The sequence below is a fragment of the Haliotis rubra genome, unplaced genomic scaffold (assembly GCF_003918875.1).
Source record: "Haliotis rubra isolate DU_JTF1 unplaced genomic scaffold, ASM391887v1 Scf1604, whole genome shotgun sequence".
In the NCBI taxonomy this organism is placed as follows: Eukaryota; Metazoa; Mollusca; class Gastropoda; order Lepetellida; family Haliotidae; genus Haliotis; species Haliotis rubra.
The window spans coordinates 62,549-82,404 of NW_025765564.1; the positions used below are offsets into that span (position 1 = coordinate 62,549).

General features: G+C 38.9%; 1 protein-coding gene and 2 long non-coding RNA genes across 4 annotated transcripts in view; 1 reads left to right on the forward strand and 2 right to left on the reverse strand.

The window, feature by feature from the left end:
• Positions 1–439: 439 nt before the first annotated feature.
• The window catches only part of LOC124271489, a 56,319-nt gene continuing 36,902 nt past the window's right edge, over positions 440–19,856 (forward strand). The window contains exon 1 of one of the 2 annotated variants that reach the window (XM_046706642.1): positions 440–559. The gene's annotated coding sequence lies outside the window, so the exon portion shown is untranslated. The remainder of the gene's footprint in view (positions 560–19,856) is intronic. The other variant, XM_046706645.1, reaches the window with a different exon arrangement.
• LOC124271491 lies at positions 3,000–5,310 on the reverse strand. The gene is made up of 2 exons (XR_006897052.1): positions 5,176–5,310; positions 3,000–3,724 (listed from the first exon to the last, which is right to left on the reverse strand). It is a non-coding gene; the product is annotated as an uncharacterized LOC124271491 (long non-coding RNA).
• LOC124271492 lies at positions 13,725–18,549 on the reverse strand. The gene is made up of 2 exons (XR_006897053.1): positions 18,363–18,549; positions 13,725–14,167 (listed from the first exon to the last, which is right to left on the reverse strand). It is a non-coding gene; the product is annotated as an uncharacterized LOC124271492 (long non-coding RNA).

Genomic DNA, 19,856 nt, shown 5'->3' on the forward strand with positions numbered 1-19,856 from the left:
TTGGGTTTACGCCTCTTTTAGCAATATTCCAGGAATATCAATGGGCTTCACACCATTGTACAAACATGGGGAATCGAATCCCGGTCTTCAACGTGACGTGCGAACGCTTTAACCACTAGGCTACCCCGCCGCGTCCGTAGAGGAGTGATAACAGTTAATGACCTGAAGACGGATAAATGACAACGTGGACAATATGAGCTAATACCTAATTTTGGTCAGCTCAAATACATTATTTCGGGTTTCCGTACCGTTACTGTATTTCAAATTTCCCGCTTTGATCTGCCACGTACGGAGGTTCTCGGATTGTGACCCTGACCTCAACCCGGCAAGAAAGGGAGGGAGTCGCTATTACGCACAAAGCGATAACCAATCATATCACGCAAGGGAAATACACGATAGCTAAAAATAGAGCAGGGAATTACCACATTTCCAGGGACAAAGATCCGGCGATGCCACGAAAACAAAATAAGCTATTGTGGACAAATCAACGTGTACGGAACATGGGAGCCTGTGCGACATTGAGAGAACTGACTCGTTCTGTTCGACAGCAACCGAGAAGGTATGTACCAGAATCTTATGTCGTAATCGTCGGCTAAATGTGGCGGATTTGGCTGATTAACGCATGGCCATGGAATCTGCCACAGTGTCTTAATTTGTAGACGATACACTGACCTCAATTGGGCTCAAACATTCTAGACGTTATGGCCCGGTCATGTTTCCTAAAGTTCAATGCTCGTCACTTTGTGTTGCTATCATGCGGTAAGAATCCCAATGCAAATGTATATATTACCTAACATTTATGCAGTCAGTTGGATTTATATGTGATTATTATTCTGGGAATGGTGAAAATGTAGTCGAAATGGAGCCCTGAACCGCCTGGGGCACTATCCAGGTTAGAAGAGTGTTACATCAATAATTTAATAAGGAAACATAATCTGTAAAATTATCTCGGGGGGGCTGCCCTTGAACCTTGTCGAGAGAATTACGTAATTAATAAAACGAGGGAAGGGTGATCTGTCATTCCCGTCATGAGTTGGTTATTGTTTTTATTACCCATATCAGATTTCGATCTAAACAACGCTAAAATGAAACAGCAATTTTTCTATAAGGAAACCCGCGATGTGGGGAATCCCACCGAGTGTGATAGGCTGTTTTTTTCTGAAACAGCCAATCAACGTTCACCAAGAGGTGTAACCTCCCTTGGGACTTACAGGAAAAATACTACCCTGTGTCCTTCTTCCCATATGGGTAATAAACTGATATCATTGACTTGTTTTTACTTTATTTAATTGTTACAATTTAGCATTTGACAACATGTCATTACTGAACAAGACCCGAATGTTTCAAGTAAAGACCCTTATAATTAGTAATTAAGGGTCCTCTGGACTCTTATCCCGTTGAGGGCAAGTTGAGACTTTGCATGAAGTTGCTATCCAAATGTAAATAGAACTTTCTAGTGTATTTAATGTCCGGTATATTTAAGAAGTTAACAAAATGAGGTACAATTTTCAAAATATGTTCTTTAAAAAAGACTTAGGTTGCACATAGTGTCACAAATTATCTGTTACAATAATTATTTTCCAATAATGGTTGATATTAAAATGCGTCTATTAACAGTTGTGACACGCGTTTTCTGTTTCGTTCAAAAGTACAGTTCTCACAACTTGTTACTGTAGTTCTTATCAGATACTAGTATATGAGACAGTGAACAGAAATCTCTCATTAGGGCTCCTTGCCTCTGCTGTCAGGACGGTGTCTGCCCGGGAAAGCGGGCACAGAGGCCCACAAGGCTGTCAGGACGGTGTCTGCCCGGGAAAGCGGGCACGGAGGCTCACAAGGCTGTCAGGACGGTGTCTGCCCGGGAAAGCGGGCACAGAGGCCCACAAGGCTGTCAGGACGGTGTCCGCCCGGAAAAGCGGGCACAAAGGCCCACAAGGCTGTCAGGACGGTGTCCGCCAGGGAAGGCGGGCACAGAAGCCCACGAGGCTGTCAGGACGGTGTCCGCCCGGGAAAGCGGGCACAGAGGCCCATTAAGGCTGTCAGGACGGTGTCCGCCCGGAAAGTTGGGCACAGAGGCCCACAAGACTGTCAGGACGGTCCGGTGTCCGCCCGGAAGGGGCACAAAGGCCCACAAGACTGTCAGGACGGTGTCCGCCCGGAAAAGCGGGCACAAAGGCCCACAAGGCTGTCAGGACGGTGTCCGCCAGGGAAGGCGGGCACAGAAGCCCACGAGGCTGTCAGGACGGTGTCCGCCCGGGAAAGTTGGGCACAGAGGCCCACAAGGCTGTCAGGACGGTGTCCGCCCGGGAAAGCGGGCACAAAGGCCCACAAGGCTGTCAGGACGGTGTCCGCCAGGGAAAGTCGGGCACAGAGGTCCACAAGACTGTCAGGACGGTGTCCGCCCGGAAAAGCGGGCACAAAGGCCCACAAGGCTGTCAGGACGGTGTCCGCCCGGGAAAGTCGGCCACAGAGGCCCACAAGGCTGTCAGGACGGTGTCCGCCCGGGAAAGCCACGTTTGAAAAATACCAATGCCGCAAAAGCCACAATTCAAGTACAAACCTCGGTACGGCGAATCGCCTCGAAAGCCACAATGAGTAAGGTAATCAACACCGTTTTTTTTTTCAAATAAGCGTCACCCATTGATCACACTGGATTAAAATTGTTTTAGTGACTTGTCCTTTGTTTATTTAGTTAACATATAATGCAAAAATACTGATTTTGCAAAATCTAGTCATAAATGTTGCTGAAAACAACTATGAAATGGAAAGAGTTAGACCTCACATATGTGTCTGTTTAATGTTTATAAGTACAATTTGCAATAAATGGTCATTCTTCTAAATTGTTTTTTAAAATATTTTTTAGCATGAATGTAAACATAATAACTGAGTCAACAATAGTTCTTATCTCAAACAGTTATCACAAAAGGATACAACATTGAATTGACCCTCCCATAAGCTAAAATGCTTCAAAGAAATAATTAGTTGTATAATCATGAATATTTCGTAAAAGGTGTTTGAATGCCTATGTGAGGCAGCTTGTTTCCGTGATCTGGACTTTTCTCCACGAACAATTCAACTGGATTTCTAGATTTTACATACTGAATATTTCACATTATTTACGGTAACATGGTTTAGCTAATAGCGCATTGCGCATTGCCGGGAGAGCCACATTAACACGATCACTCAACCATGCCCATTGCCGGGAGAGCCACATTCACACGACCACTCAACCATGCCCATTGCCAGGAGAACCACATTCACACGACCACTCAACCATGCCCATTGCCGGGAGAGCCACATTCACACGACCACTCAACCATGACCATTGCCGGGAGAGCCACATTCACACGATCACTCAACCATGACCATTGCCGGGAGAGCCACATTCACACGATCACTCAACCATGCCCATTGCCGGGAGAGCCACATTCACACGACCACTCAACCATACACCATTTCAACTCTGTTTTTGTTAAATGTGGCTTTCACGGGCTATAGCCGTCAGGACCTCAAGTCCTGATCTTCTCTGCGCAGCCATCTGTGGTCCTCTATCGCTCTAAACAGAGGTGTTCGGTCAGTCGTCGGGAAGGAGGCTTGGTCTTCGGTCCTCCAGTCCTCCTAGTCACCTGAGTGTTCCCGACGAGCGCGCGAAGAAGAGACATGTGGAAGCCCAGACAGGGGGTCGTCCTACCATGGGTGTTCAAGAACATCTGATAGGCATTAACTAAAATGTAAACATAAGAAACATTGAAGAATTATATGGAATAATCACCAGAAAAGCTCAATCTTGATGAATCACTGCAATGAAAATATACTGGAGGGGGTACCAATATAATTATATTCAGTTACTATAATTCTTAAAATTTGTGCCACCAGCAAGTACTCTTTGAGAGCATTAGCAATATAAACAGAGATCTATCACTATAACTTACTGATGATACGTAAACACTACTATATAATACCAACGAGTGATGATTATGATTTTTATGGAACAATTTCTTTCTTACCTGATGCTGTGAGAAGAAAGTTAAATAACGCTTTCTTCCACAGCTTCACGGAGCGCACATGGGGATCATATTGTCTATTTTTCAATATTTTTCAATATTCCTTTACCATGTTGTTAAAATGGCACTCAGCCACCGCGACTTCCACAAGTCCATACGACTTGTCCGCCAGATCGTGAATGTACACTTGGGATTGTGGTTCAGCCTTATTCACAATTAAAGGTTTAATACTTGTGGCTTATGCAGAGCTCCAGATAAGATTTAGCTAATGTGGGTACTGTACCCGCTGTATTTTTTTTTGGAGTGGGTATTATGAATGTTGAGTGGGTATTTCATTTTCCGTTACCCACTGCTTTCAAATATGTGCGTATTTCAGTCATTTTACTCACCTAAGTATTATGTGACTGAGTAAGTTTACTAAGCAGGTATGTTCTGCCTTATGTCATACCTAATCAAAACCAACTTAATGGAAATGATTTCATAAAAAAATCACTCATCCTATACTGAGAGTACAACTTGATAGCAGTCGATGTCTTTTTCATTACGCAAGCGATTTCTATAAATATATTCCGTACGCATTTGTTTTTAACTTTTTGCGTATCTAACATTTTAAATGCGTAATTGGTACGCAACAAATATTTTTCAATGCGTAATTGAAAATTTTATATGCGTATTTTACCCGGATACGCAGCTTATCTGGGCCTCTGAGTTTAGTCAGCATTGTAGGATGGACGCTACTTTGAGCAAAGATTAAAAAGGTATAGTTAGTTGTATACACACAGTGGGCGATGCTGTTTTGGAAACAAACATGTAAAAAAACCTCCAGACTTATTATAAGAATGATAAAAAGAGTGTCATTTCTGACAGCCCAATAACATTCCCAACTTCCCTGGGGAGTATGCAATCAGTCGGTATTGAAGTATTTACATTAACATTACCATCTAGGCATAACAACTACCCATTTCCTGTTTGACGTGCAGAGGCACATGTATAACGGCATCACTGGGTTAAGGTGTTATCCCATGTTAAATAAACTGTGTGTCTCAACACCGACAAGAATAACTAGCTAGACTGTACCTGTTCTTTGATTGCGATGTACCTGTTTGTGATGGCTGTTAAGGTCACGGTGACCTTATATTGATCAAGATCACGAATACAACGTCATACTTACATATATAACAGGAGTGATGAAGGGAATATCATTTTTCCTGATAACGTGCCACTGTGCATTCCAAGGGAGTAGGTCACTCCCACGTGTTATCTGGCTATGGCTGTTAAGGTCACGATGACACGATTGAGTCACATGATCCAGTGTCACGTTTGAGGTTATGAGAATTCAGATAAAGACCACTCCCATACAAGTACAAGGAACCTGCTGTTAATGGGCTTTACCTGGGATGGTACAATACCATACAATATTCGAATGAAATAAAAGTCTAACAAAAGCCTCATCCAGACGGTGCGGATGTTTTCGATTAATAATCATGGGTGTGATATTCAAGGAAGAATTATAATTAATAATCATTGTTCAGATATATTTACTTGATACCACAGCTTCATAAGTTAGAACAATTCGGTCAGTGTTCAAGATAAATGTAAATGTATATTCCTGTGGAGAAACATCCAACAATGTATTTATAAAATGCAAACGTCGCATGCGACCCTGTGTTATACATTATGACATGTGCAGTAGTACGTTGTTATCGCTCCACGCCGCACAGATGGCCATATACAAACGAACGGATGACAAGATACAAACCTCGTCGATCATTATGGTCACGTGTTATTCTTAGCAATAGTACGCGTTCATTCTTATTTTACAACTTGTCAACACAACTCTACGAAACGGGATTATTTGACAGACAGACAGACAGACAGACAGACAAAATAGTTTATTTATGTGTCACGTGAATGTACACGTCAAAAATGGCAACGGTAAAAAAGACATAGAAAAATACAGACACCAGGCCAGATGGCCAATGAGACACACTAGACAATATGTGCATAAAATGTATAAAATATAAGATTAAAACATTAAGGAGTATCACACATATGAAAGACCTAAGGAAAAAGAAAGAAACTTTACAGGGATGATAGCTTACGCCGATACATACGGCTAACTAAAGCGGCCAGTGGATTAACAATAATTTATGTTTGTAAGAGGAATGTAGCTTGTACAGTGTTTGATAACTGAGCAAAACAACTGTACTGTGATGGCACGCGGTGCTGTGCATTGAGCTCAGATCACCGTGGGTGACCGTGTTTGGCAGCTTGACTCCTATTTATACCTACTACTGTCAATGGTTTTCCGATGAGCGGTATTAGCATAACTAATGCTGCCTGTCGGCAAGGCAAATTCCATGTGAACGAGAAACAGATATGTTTACATCATTCTTCAACAGTAAAAGGTTGCTCGCTGTGATAAGCGTAGATCCGCGAGGCACGCGGACGGAAGTGACGTGATACGTGACCCAATTAAATTGTGCCCGGATCTGATCAGTCTGGTCTGTTCAACAGTTGGTCTTGGCACGCTTTATGGACACATTTTAGATGGGGACACATTGCGACATTTTGACCTTGACAACTGTCGCGTTGTGCCCTTTTTGTAGAAATATAGGATATTGTTGAAAAGGCGGTAATGAGTGAGTGACACCAGAAATGGGCTTCACACATTGTGCCCACGTGGGGAATCGAACCCAGGTCTTCGGCGTGACGAGCGAACGCTTTAACCACTAGGCTACCCCACCGCCCCCGTGGAGATATTGACACAGGGACAATGCAACAAATGACCAAAATGTCGTGTTGTCGCATTTTCGCGCTTTGGTTAATTTTGACACTATTTGTCGACAATGCGACGATGTCCCTTCTAGGATTCCATACTCTCACCAAATACACATTGGGGAAAGTCAGTTGTCATTTTATTTTATGCCGATTCAGCAGTCTAGAAGCTATATAACTGAGCCAACTTTCCTTTCTAGAAATCTCGTAGAAATGTTATACATTGAGACATCAATATTTTAAGGGAGAAGTGACTTGCACGGTGCACTGCTCGGTTACGTATATCGCAAGCGCTGGTGGGCACAAAGGAAAGGCTGATGAACGGCAAGTGTGCGTCTCCAATGAGGCAGTCAACAGACACACACAGCAGTGTTATTGTTTATATCCCCTTCAGAAACAGCTGTGTTGCGTCGACGCCGTCCTTGATCTGATGGAACCCGAGACCTAGACTTACACAGGCTCTTCCCAAAGTATATAAATCGAATTTTAATCTTGTATTTTACTTATTTACATATATATTATCTATTCTCACGTTGCGGGGCGGTGGGGTAGCCTAATGGTTAAAGCGTTGGCTCGTCACGCCGAAGACCTGGGTTCGAATCCCCACATGGGTACAATAAGTGAACTCCATTTCTGGTGTCCCCCGTCGTGATGTTGCTGGAATATTGCTAAAAGCGGCGTTAAACCAAACTCAGTCAGTCAGTCAGTATTCTCACGTTGCGTTATTTGGTCAGTATATTCCAGCACATATCACCTTGTCCATTTTAATATTTATCTAAACCATCTATCCACCTGCATTTAAACACAATAGCATCACCATACAGTTTCTTCATAGTTGTGAGTGTATGCTTTTGATGCGTATATATTTTTTGCCGCACTGTGTGTTATCTAAATAAAAACAATTCTTTATCACTTTATTTCTTTTTGAAAGGTACAGGGTATTACATGATTATAGACGCAACCATGTGAATAATTTGAGATACATGTACATATAATATAATATTGTATATAATACATAATTTAATATTTTCATTTGTACATTGAGCGAACATCGAATGAAACAAAAAACCAATAAGTGATTTCCTTAACGTGAAGGGGTTTTCACATGGCATCCAAGGATTGAAGAATAATTTATCACATTTATCGCCATGTTGATGGCGCTTTAGAACATAGAAGATAGAACATCTGTTTGTACAGATTGTTTTCTGGACATTACAATTAGATTCAAGACGTCATTTCTTCTTTCTTTATATCCCCAAAAAATGTGCTTTACATTCAGTTCTCGATGTGTGCCAGTTACAATGTCTATTCAATTTGTTAAAATTGCTTCCGCAACGTTTTGATATGTTTGGACTCATATAACATAATATTTATGAATAATGTTTTCTGATTCCTTATCACAGAAAGAATACAATGAATGTGATTATAATATTATAGTTCAATAGATCTTTATTTGTTGTCAGAATTCTCTTAATAATTTTTAATTGTAACCATCGAAGTGTATTAAGTGTTGCTCTAAAGGTATGTGGTTGTATATTTTCCACTGGTCTTCTGGTATAATTTCGTTTATGTCTCGTTCTAATTGTATTTGGTTACGTAATGTTCCTTGCGACATATATAATTTAGATAGTGTAGTATAGAATATTTTTCCCTTTTTCCCTTATACAAGATGTTTAAATTATATGGAAGAAATGGTTGTTCTTCTTTGTTTAGTTTTATTTTCTTGCGATGGATGAACGATGTAATTGTATTGATAAGTCCTGCAGTAATTGTATTGATAAGTCCTGCAGTAATTGTATTGATAAGTCCTGCAGTAATTGTATTGATAAGTCCTGCAGTAATTGTATTGATAAGTCCTGCATGTTCTGAAAGTTTGTCTTTACGTTGTATTCAGTTGTAAATTTATCAAACTTTAAAAACGTCACTCTTGAGTAAATAATTGATAAATTAAACATTTGCTTTTACATAGTGTCTATATATTATAGGTTTTTTAGCAATAGTTATTTGTCATTTGCCCATATAAATTGTGTTGGTGTATCTGCTATATCGTGTTCTTGTAGTGATTTTGCCCATGCTTTATAGACAATACAATATATACAGGTGACTTATTATTTGTTTTTTACAAACCGGTAGCCTTTAGTGAAAGTTGAAATATTACATTTTCCACAACATAAAACCTAGCGGCAATTATACCGCACTAAAACGCACGAAACAAACATTACAATAATTATTGCAATTTCATATTCCCACGCCTGCAGATCATCTACTCAAAATAACTGAAATTGATTCCCAAGCCATTACGTCTGAGAGTGAGTAAGTGAGTGTAGTTTTACGCCGCTTTTAGTAATACTCCAGCAATATGACGGCGGGGGACAGCGGAAATGGGCTTCACACATTGTACCCATGTGAGGATTCGAACCCGGGTCTTCGGCGTGACGAGCGAACGCTTTAACCACTGGGCTACCCAATAAACGCTCGCTTCTGAGAGTAATTCAATCACGCGCCTTGTCCCGTCACAACCTCAAAGCCTAATGATGACAGTACTGAAACCACATCTCCAAATACACTCCAATTGTTGTCAGCCAACTTATGGATTATATATATTATATATATATATATATATATATATATATAAGGGCAAATCCGACCTTTGAGCGACAGTACTATAAACTGCGACCCTTAGGCGACATTGCCGTATATTACAAACATACATTGATTTATTATTCTGCTTCGGTTATATATACTTTAATTTGATAATTAAACATTAAAATGGGATAAAACCTTGTACATATATACAAATAGAGAATATATTTTTGGTGTCACCCATACCGTGTCGCCCAAAGGTAAAGTGTACGGCGTACATGTATATATGCGACCTTTAGGCGACTGTCGCCCAAAGGTCGTATATATATGTCGCCCAATGGTCGCTTATGTATTATACATATATATATGTCGCCCAATGGTTGCTATATACGTGTATACATTTCCATGGCTGCTTATTTGATATATGTCGCCCTTTGGTTGTTTATGTGTTTCAATGTCTTGCGCGCCGAGGAAATTATATTTCATATCTGTGTGCATGAAACTGACTTTCTTGTTTCCGATTTTTAACATCGCACAAACAATCCATTCATAGTTTTGTGCTTAATTTTCTCAAATATGATGCAGTCAAACAAACCAGGCTAGTTAGAATTAACACTGAGATTATGATTACTTGTAATATTTCTAAAAATATTATGCTGTAACAGACATTTATCATTTGGCATAACTTGCAATTGTTTCCCACTCAAGCGCCGATGTGCCCTTGCTTTATATTAGTGTCCGTTGTTTACCATTCATGGTTTGCTAAGGATTAAGTTTTAAGGATATGTTAAGATTAACAAACAACTAAATATCAAATATTCCCATACTCAAACACTGAAAACCTCTATAGGAAATCAACACCCTTATGAAGACAGATATGTAATCTTTCTTTCTGCGGGTAAGAAAACGACATCGTATCGCTTCCCGTGAACGAAGACGATTTTGTGAGTAAAGACGTCAAATTTTCAATTAAACATTATTAGACAATTTTAGTTATCTTTAGCTCTAATTTGTTTTTGCTAGGCATTGTATTATCTGTAGGGATTAGGATTAGCGTGTGAATTTGCCTCGTATACACCGTCGGAAATGGCAATTAGCTGTGCACACTTTTCCCCGTGATCTACCGGTGATTTAGTTAAAATTTATCTAATATTACCACGCGATGAATTCTAATGGAGTGATCGAAAAAAAATCTAGTATCTGAAATTATTGTGTTTCCATAAGAAATATATTGTTTCGTTTAAATTGTAGGCTTTGCCTTATAAATGTAAAACATCTATAATCATAACTGAGGTTATGCGAGAGCACGTACTATGGTGTTTTGCTGGATAGGCTTTATGCAAGGAACAATTTGACCTGTCACCGATGAGGTTTCGCGCGATCTCGCTTCTTCCACCGCGAAAACACTCCGTTGACATGTGATAGTCCAACTGCAAGAAATATTACTTTTAGCGAAAACAAATATGTATACGTATCCATTTCCTGCCAAATACACTTCAATTCGAAGCGTGAGTAGATGTAAAATGATAGTGATTGTTGTGACTAATGCGGACCGAAGTTAAAATTTCGGGGAGACACAGGATATAACTACAGTTGATATAAACATTCTTTTTTTACCTTTTGAGTAAAATTAATAAACTGGATTGCAAAGTCCAGATATGAAAAACGTTTTTTAACGAGATAAAGCAACAACATCATTAACTTTCGTCATCAAATATGGATTTGTTGACACTATTTCTAATGACTGATCGTAATGAAATGATGAGCGAAGGTTGATGGAGTCTGAATACCATCTAACCACAGCCCATTTTGAGCCAGTCGGTACTATTCCGGTTCTCCTATCATACACTGAGGCATACCAGACGACTCCTGAATAAACTGGGGGCTCCGACACGGATATTTGCCTAATTTCTCGTCTAAATACCATTTAAACACAGCCCATTTTGAGCCAGTCGGGACTATTCTCGTATTCTTATCATACACTGAGGCATACCAGACAACTCCTGAATAAACTGGGGGCTCCGACACGGATATTTGCCTAATTTCTGGTCTAAATACCATTTAAACACAGCCCTATTATGAGCCGGTCGGTACTATTCCGGTTCTCCTATCATACACTGAGGCATACCAGACGACTCCTGAATAAACTGGGGGCTCCGACACGGATATTTGCCTAATTTCTGGTCTAAATACCATTTAAACACAGCCCATTTTGAGCCAGTCGGGACTATTCTCGTATTCTTATCATACACTGAGGCATACCAGACAACTCCTGAATAAACTGGGGCTCCGACACGGATATTTGCCAAATGTCTGGTCTGAATACCATTTAAACACAGCCCATTTTGAGTCAGTCGGGACTATTCTCGTTCTCTTATCATACACTGAGGCATACCAGACAACTCCTGAATAAACTGGGGCTCCGACACTGATATTTGCCTGATTTCTGGTCTAAATACCACCTAGCCACAGCCCATTTTGAGCCGGTCGGTGTTATTCTCGTTCTCTTACCATACACTGAGGCATACCAGACAACTCCTGAATAAACTGGGGCTCCGACACTGATATTTGCCTGATTTCTGGTCTAAATACCACCTAACCACAGCCCATTTTGAGCCGGTCGGTGTTATTCTCGTTCTCTTACCATACACTGAGGCATACCAGACAACTCCTGAATAAACTGGGGCTCCGACACGGATATTTGCCTAATTTCTGGTCTGAATACCATTTAAACACAGCCCATTGTGAGCCAGTCGGGAGTATTCCGGTTCTCCTATCATACAAGGTGGCATTCTAGACGACTCCTGAATAAACTGGGTCTCCGACACTGATATTTGCCTGATGTCTGGTCTGAATACCACCTAACCACAGCCCATTTTGAGCCATTCAGGACTATTCCCGTATTCTTATCATACACTGAGGCATACCAGACGACTCCTGCATAAACTGGGGCTCCGACACGGGTATGTGCCTGATGTCTAGTCTGAATACCACCAAACCACAGCCCATTTTGAGCCAGTCGAGACTATTCCCGTTTTCTTATCCTACACTGAGGCATACCAGACAACTCCTGAATAAACTGGGGCTCCGACACGGATATTTGCCTGATGTCTGGTCTGAATACCACCTAACCACAGCCCATATTGAGCCATTCAGGACTATTCCCGTATTCTTATCATACACTGAGGCATACCAGACGACTCCTGAATAAACTGGGGCTCCGACACGGATATGTGCCTGATGTCTGGTCTGAATACCATCTAAATACAGCCCATTTTGAGCCAGTCGGGACTATTCTCGTTCTCTTTTCATACACTGAGGCATACCAGACGACTCCTGAATAAACTGGGGCTCCGACACTGATATTTGCCTGATTTCTGGTCTGAATACCACCTAACCACAGCCCATTTTGAGCCAGTCGGGACTATTCTCGTTTTCTTATCATACACAAGTCAAAACATTGATTATACAACAGTCTCGTTTCCTGTTGACTGGGTTCCGTCCTATTGCGCAACTTAGTACAATAACCAGTCCAGAATTTTGCGACCAATTCATTTAACTGGATACATAAATATTAATCAGTATTATTTGATACATCTAATCACTTGTATATTGCAACACTACGCTTCTTCTAATCCTTGCAAACACGTATGGCAGCGTGCTCTGTCGTACAGCGAGCTCTGACAAACGGAAACTTGGAAATTGTGGAAATCTCAAAACGAGGCTTTGCCGTTAGAAATGTTTGGCGGTCTGGTACGGAATTGATATTATATTAATCACATTGTGTGTTATAGAACTACACCGAGTAAGCGCAAAAAACACATAACAGGAGTAACCAGTGAGTCAGATGCATTGTGAATTATTTTACGACCTCATCAAACAGGGGCAGTCTGTGACGTCTTAGTTAAGGTCATGCTGCCTACACTTTGCCATAAAATATAGAAATACGATGTTATTAAAGTTTTAAATTAAAATTCATTTGTAAATACTATTTCCTTATGAAACAAGGAATTAGAATTCAGTGTAACCATAGTTGTTTGTGATGTCTATTTTCACTTTCACACGAAAAAAGTCGGATCGGCTGAAAAGTAGGTCATGTCTGAATAGCTTAATGAGACTCTTGTTTCGGTTTGCTGAGCCATACGGGACGACTCCTGAAGAAACTTGGGCTCTTACACTGATATTTGCCTGATGTCTGGTCTGAATACCATCTAAACACAGCCCATCACCGCGCTAGATCCGCAAGTGCTACCACCCCACCCCCCTATTTTTTCCAAATCAGCTTCGGAGACTCCACCATGGAAAATGGAGCCACATTCCATCCCAGTGCGAACCAATGATAGGAACAAGAAAAAATTGTAAGTTTAATAATTACTATTTATTAAACCAAAGAGCTTTGACATTCTTATTTGCATAACTTTGCAAAAAATTGTAATTGTGGCATTTACACTTCTCTGAACCAGACCTTGACTAACATTTGTCAGGTTAAATTGCTGACTATGTTCTTCTGTGATAAGGTGTTTCACTCTGAGAGGGTGGGTTCAAATCACACAATGGATTCACTCCACCCTCTACCAGCAAAGTACTAGTGTCGGGTATACTGGGAAAGTGAATTCCCAAATGTAACATCCCTTAGAAATGATCTGAATATTTTTTAAGTTAATCTTATTCTTAAAATGTGTGCCATCTCTTCCTTGTCCTTTGCTGCTGTATTTTCTGCTTGTTCATCATTTTTGTTCTCAGCTGAACATAAGAGCATTCATGCTTGGAAATCTGTAGAAATGCCTGAATGGTCTCCGTTTCTGAAATATAACAAAGTTTTCAAAATTATGTTAAAACATCAAGGTACAGTGAGTATCATCACTCAGCTTTTAGTCCTATAGTCTTTACCCAACTCCCCAACTTAAGGTTTTATTAGGACAAGTAAACATTTGCCATTTTAAGATTTAGCTAATTTGTTATTATTATGAGGACTTGTGGCCTAAATATACTATTCACACTTTGCTATGGATTAAATCATTGATTCAACAGAAAACTATGATGTCGGGTCTAATTTGGTTTAAATATCTAAGCTTATTGTAAGTATGGATCCTAGGTTTCAGTATGTCATTGCATCTTGTGGATCCCATACCTGCTATTGACAGGTGTTGTGTATTTGTAAATGACTCGTTCCATGATTTGCAAAATGGTTGATTGGTGCCATTAAACCATTTTTATGGTTACTCATGTATCAAGTGCATAAGGTTAGATTAAAGTAGCTGTTTGCCTAAAGAAGGGTTACTATATTATTATTTATCCAGTTTTAAATGTATGCAATTTCAAATTATAAATCTATGTGTAAGTAAAGTTGGGATTTTTTGTGAACCTTAGCAAAGTGTGAGTAGTATATGTTAGTTTCTAATCACTGCAATATACAATATAACAACATATAGTCCTTAAATTAAGTTTGCTATAACGTAGAATAGAAATAGTTCTATAAAGATGGAGCCTTGAGTATTCAGGAAACTTTAATCTCGTAACATGGCTGAAAATTGAATGGGAGTGACTGCCACTGTCTATGAGAGAAATGAGGGTCAACACTAGTAGTGAGTGAGATTAGTTTTATCCCACTTTTAGCTATGACAAGCGAACGCTTAAACCACTAGGCTACCCCACCGCCCGTCAACCCTACTAGTAGTAAGCGCTTCATTAAGTAGATACAGACTGAATACCACTGAGAAAGGGAAAGGTAGGAGGATGTCCAGATAGATACTGGTTAACTTTATTGAGTAGTGTTTATCGAACAAGTGAAATTGATGATGAAACAAAACATTGACGTAATTAATATGCAGCAACATGCACATGTTTTGGTATACTCAGAGAAATTATTGCAGCAATGATAAAATAGTCAAAGCAACAAGAAAGTAATTGAACAAAAGAGACATTTTGATTGACAAAAATGGCAGCATTAGGTTTTTGTAAAACAATGGTCCGAACTGAAAATATGTAATAAAAAAAAGAACATATCTGATTCGCTAACTTTTAAACCAAACTTCATAAAATTCTGCAAACAATTGGCTCAGTGATTTTTCTCCAGATGTCATGCATGATGCAATTGGAACCAGTTGATGACATATGTCAGCAGTATGTCAGCCAAGTTCTAACAGTGCTGAAGGCTAAGTTAGTTATCTAGTTAGAAAACAAGACATGGTATGTTTTCAGATTTGAGAGTTTTGTTGTGTATTTGATAAACAGAAATTACATTTAGAACACACAAGTTTAGCTTGAGGTTTGAAATGTAAACAATTTTGGCATTGACTACTCAATGAAACCTACAAATCTAGAAAAACATACAGTATGTACTGACACTGTAGAATACAAACATGATCTGTCATTTTTGTAATTTCTATCTATCTAGGTGACACATATCATTTGAAGTGTTGAATCATAACTGACATCAGTCAATACAGACTGCAAGGAAGAAATCTTAACCCTTTAGTATGTATGATTTAATACTACAGCTCAGTGCACAGTACTACACCTCAGTGCACAGTGTGACAACCAAACTCAACTTATCCATATGATAGAACTAGATTACAAACTGATTAGTGAAATAGCCTCTTTAGGGATACAAAGTTTGATTATATTTAACTGTAGACAAGTGAACTAGAGAGAGTTTGGTATATACCGGTAAACTATATATGATGTGTAACCCAAAGGTGTACTGATAATACATATGATGTGTTGCCCACAGGTCTACTGATTGTATGATGTGTTGCCCTAAGGTCTACTGGTAATATATATGAAGTGTTGACCACAGCTCTACTGGTGATATATAAGATGTGTTGCCCTAAAGACTACTGGAGGTATATAAGATGCGTTGCCCTCAGGTATACTGATGATACATAAGATGTGTTGCCCTAAGGTCTACTGGTAATATATATGATGTGTTGACCTAAGGTCTACTGGTGATATATATGATGTGTTGCCCTAAGGTCTACTGGTAATATATATGATGTGTTGCCCACAGGTCTACTGGTAATATATATGATGTGTTGCCCAAGGTCTACTGGTGATATATAAGATGTGTTGACCACAGGTCTACTGATTGTATGATGCGTTGCCCTAAGGTCTACTGGTGATATATATGATGTGTTGACCACAGGTCTACTGGTGATATATAAGATGTGTTGCCCTAAGGTCTACTGGTGATATATATGATGTGTTGCCCTAAGGTCTACTGGTGATATATAAGATGTGTTGACCACAGGTCTACTGACTGTATGATGTGTTGCCCTAAGGTCTACTTGTAATATATATGATGTGTTTACCACAGGTCTACTGGTGATATATATAATGTGTTGCCTAAGGTCTACTGATAATATATACGATGTGTTGCCCTAAGGTCTACTGGTGATATAAAATATGTGTTGCCCTAAGGTCTACTGGTGATATATAAGATGTGTTGCCCACAGGTCTACTGGTGATATATAAGATGTGTTGCCCTAAGGTCTACTGGTAATATATATGATGTGTTGCCCTAAGGTCTACTGGTAATATATATGATGTGTTGCCCTAAGGTCTACTGGTGATATATAAGATGTGTTGCCCTAAGGTCTACTGGTAATATATATAATGTGTTGCCCACAGGTCTACTGGTAATATATAAGATGTGTTGCCCTAAGGTCTACTGGTAATATATATAATGTGTTGTCCTAAGGTCTACTGGTAATATATATGATGTGTTGCCCTAAGGTCTACTGGCAATATATAAGATGTGTTGCCCTAAGGTCTACAGGTAATATATATGATGTGTTGCCCTAAGGTCTACTGGTGATATAAAAGATGTATTGCCCTAAGGTCTACTGGTTATATATATGATGTGTTGCCCTACGGTCTACAGGTAATATATATGATGTGTTGCCCTAAGCTCTACTGGTAATATATAAGATGTGGTGCCCAAAGGTCTACAGGTAATATATATGATGTGTTGCCCTAAGGTCTACTGGTGATATATAAGATGTGTTGCCCTAAGGTCTACTGGTAATATGTATAATGTGTTGCCCTAAGGTCTACTGGTAATATATATAATGTGTTGCCCTAAGGTCTACTGGTGATATATAAGATGTGTTGCCCTAAGGTCTATTGGTAATTTATATGATGTGTTGCCCTAAGGTCTACAGGTAATATATATGATGTGTTGCCCTAAGGTCTTCTGGTGATATATAAGATGTGTTGCCCTAAGGTCTACTGGTAATATATATAATGTGTTGCCCTAAGGTCTACTGGTAATATGTATAATGTGTTGCCCTAAGGTCTACTGGTAATATATATAATGTGTTGCCCTAAGGTCTACTGGTAATATATATGATGTGTTGCCCACACGTCTACTGGTAATATATAAGATGTGTTGCCCTAAGGTCTAACGGTGATATAAAAGATGTATTGCCCTAAGGTCTACTGGTGATATATAAGATGTGTTGCCCAAAGGTCTGCTGATAACAGATATGATGTGTTACTCAAAGGTCTTCTGATAAGGTCTGATGTTAATATATATGTGTTGCCCAATGGTCTGTAAAAATAACAGATAGGATGTGTTGCCCAAAGGTATGTAAAAATAACAGATAGGATGTGTTGCCCAATGGGCTGTGATTATAGCAGATAGGATGTGTTACCCAATTGGTTGTGATTATAACAGATAGGATGTGTTACCCAACATTCTGATGATAATGATATACATATCTTGCCCAAGAGTCTGCTGAATATTAATACATATATATATGATAAGTTGCCGATGGTCAACACAATACATCCTATTCATCATCAACACAGACCTTTAGACAACACATCCTAGTTGCATACAATGGAATTTAGCTTGATTGATTTACTAATGACCTGCCAGTAATATTATAAAGCGGTCAAGCTAAACACATTCTTGACTTTGTATCATGATATGATATGTTATGGGTGTTCACTTATCTTGATATCTAGAAAGAAACTACTCAAAACTGTTGGTACCTTTAGACTTCCAGTGCATTTGCTGATGAACAGTATATCCACCTTTACATTTTAGTACCTTCTCACAGATACTACATCTGAATCCTGAAAAGATAAACAAAGAAAATGTATCTGCTGACATGGAATACAGGTGTCTTCAGTTCTCATTTGCTGAATTTCCTGTGTATGAAGGACACCAAAACATTAATGCAAATGTATTAACAATTACATGAATCATTTGATAACAACCCATTTAAACACCTGATACAATTATGTAAAACAAATTTAATTGAGAACCCACCCATCCCCACCCACAGCCACCCCTGTGATACGAACAGAATGGTGTCAGAACTTTCATACACCTGATTATCCGATGGAAGATTGAATTATTGACTACAGAAAACAACAAAATGTAGGCAATATGTTAATTTGTATACTCTGTATTGAGAAAAGCCAATATTTTCTCTTTATGGGTATGGTCTGAATTGTGTGCACTACGAAACATGACATGCATCAGCTCTCTATGAAACTGGTAAGATATGAGTAGAGAGTAACCTAAAAGTGAAAATGATATCTCTATAAAAGACATGATTATTGCAGGGATTAATTTTTGAATTGTAAATGTTTGGACATCAATCAAGTGCAAAAGTCAATAGAAAAGCTTAAAAAATGTTGAAAATTACCCTATTGATATGTGAAAAGAGCAACTTCTGCCAGTTTTCAAAATTTCTACATTTTCTGTAAAGTTTTCCATGATCAGAACCACAATACTTGTCTGGAACTGCTTGTTATGAGAGTATATACAGTTTTTCTTTAAATTTTTCATATATGTCATCAAAACAGACTATCTGTATATAAGGCTATTCCATGTCTATCAATAGATCTCTTATTGGCCATTTTGAATTTCTTGTTACATTTATAAATAGTAAAAGATCATGTATTAAGATAATACCTAAAACATGTATTGCTGCACTCGGTACCGATCGGCACACTACCATTCAAGGTAACTGTACTAATATTGAGAAGGCTTAAACAATTTGCAAAGATTCATGAGGCATTACTTCATTGGGTATTGCAAGTTTGTGGTGCTGAATTTTAAAGGTAGGCCAGAACATTGTTAAGGTTAGGAATGCCATGATACATCGATACTTTTTTCTAAGACGGTACAATCATTGATACATTCAAAACTGTATCAATATTTAGTTTTGAAAGTATCGATTTAAATATCGCTTTTAATATGTATCGTTTACATTTTGCAATTGTATCATGTTTTTATGTTATGAGAGTTATAAATGATTATATTTTCATGCACAAAGATGGGAAATTAGAACTTTTAATCTCTGAGAATAGAAAAATGTTGATCTTTTCAAGGACTATTATAAAATATAAAATATTTAATGTTCAAAATGTAACTAGATTTACATAATAATGCAGCGAAAATAGGTATCATGATACATATCGAATCATGTCATGAGTATCGTGATACGTATCGATTCATGAAAATTATGTATCGCG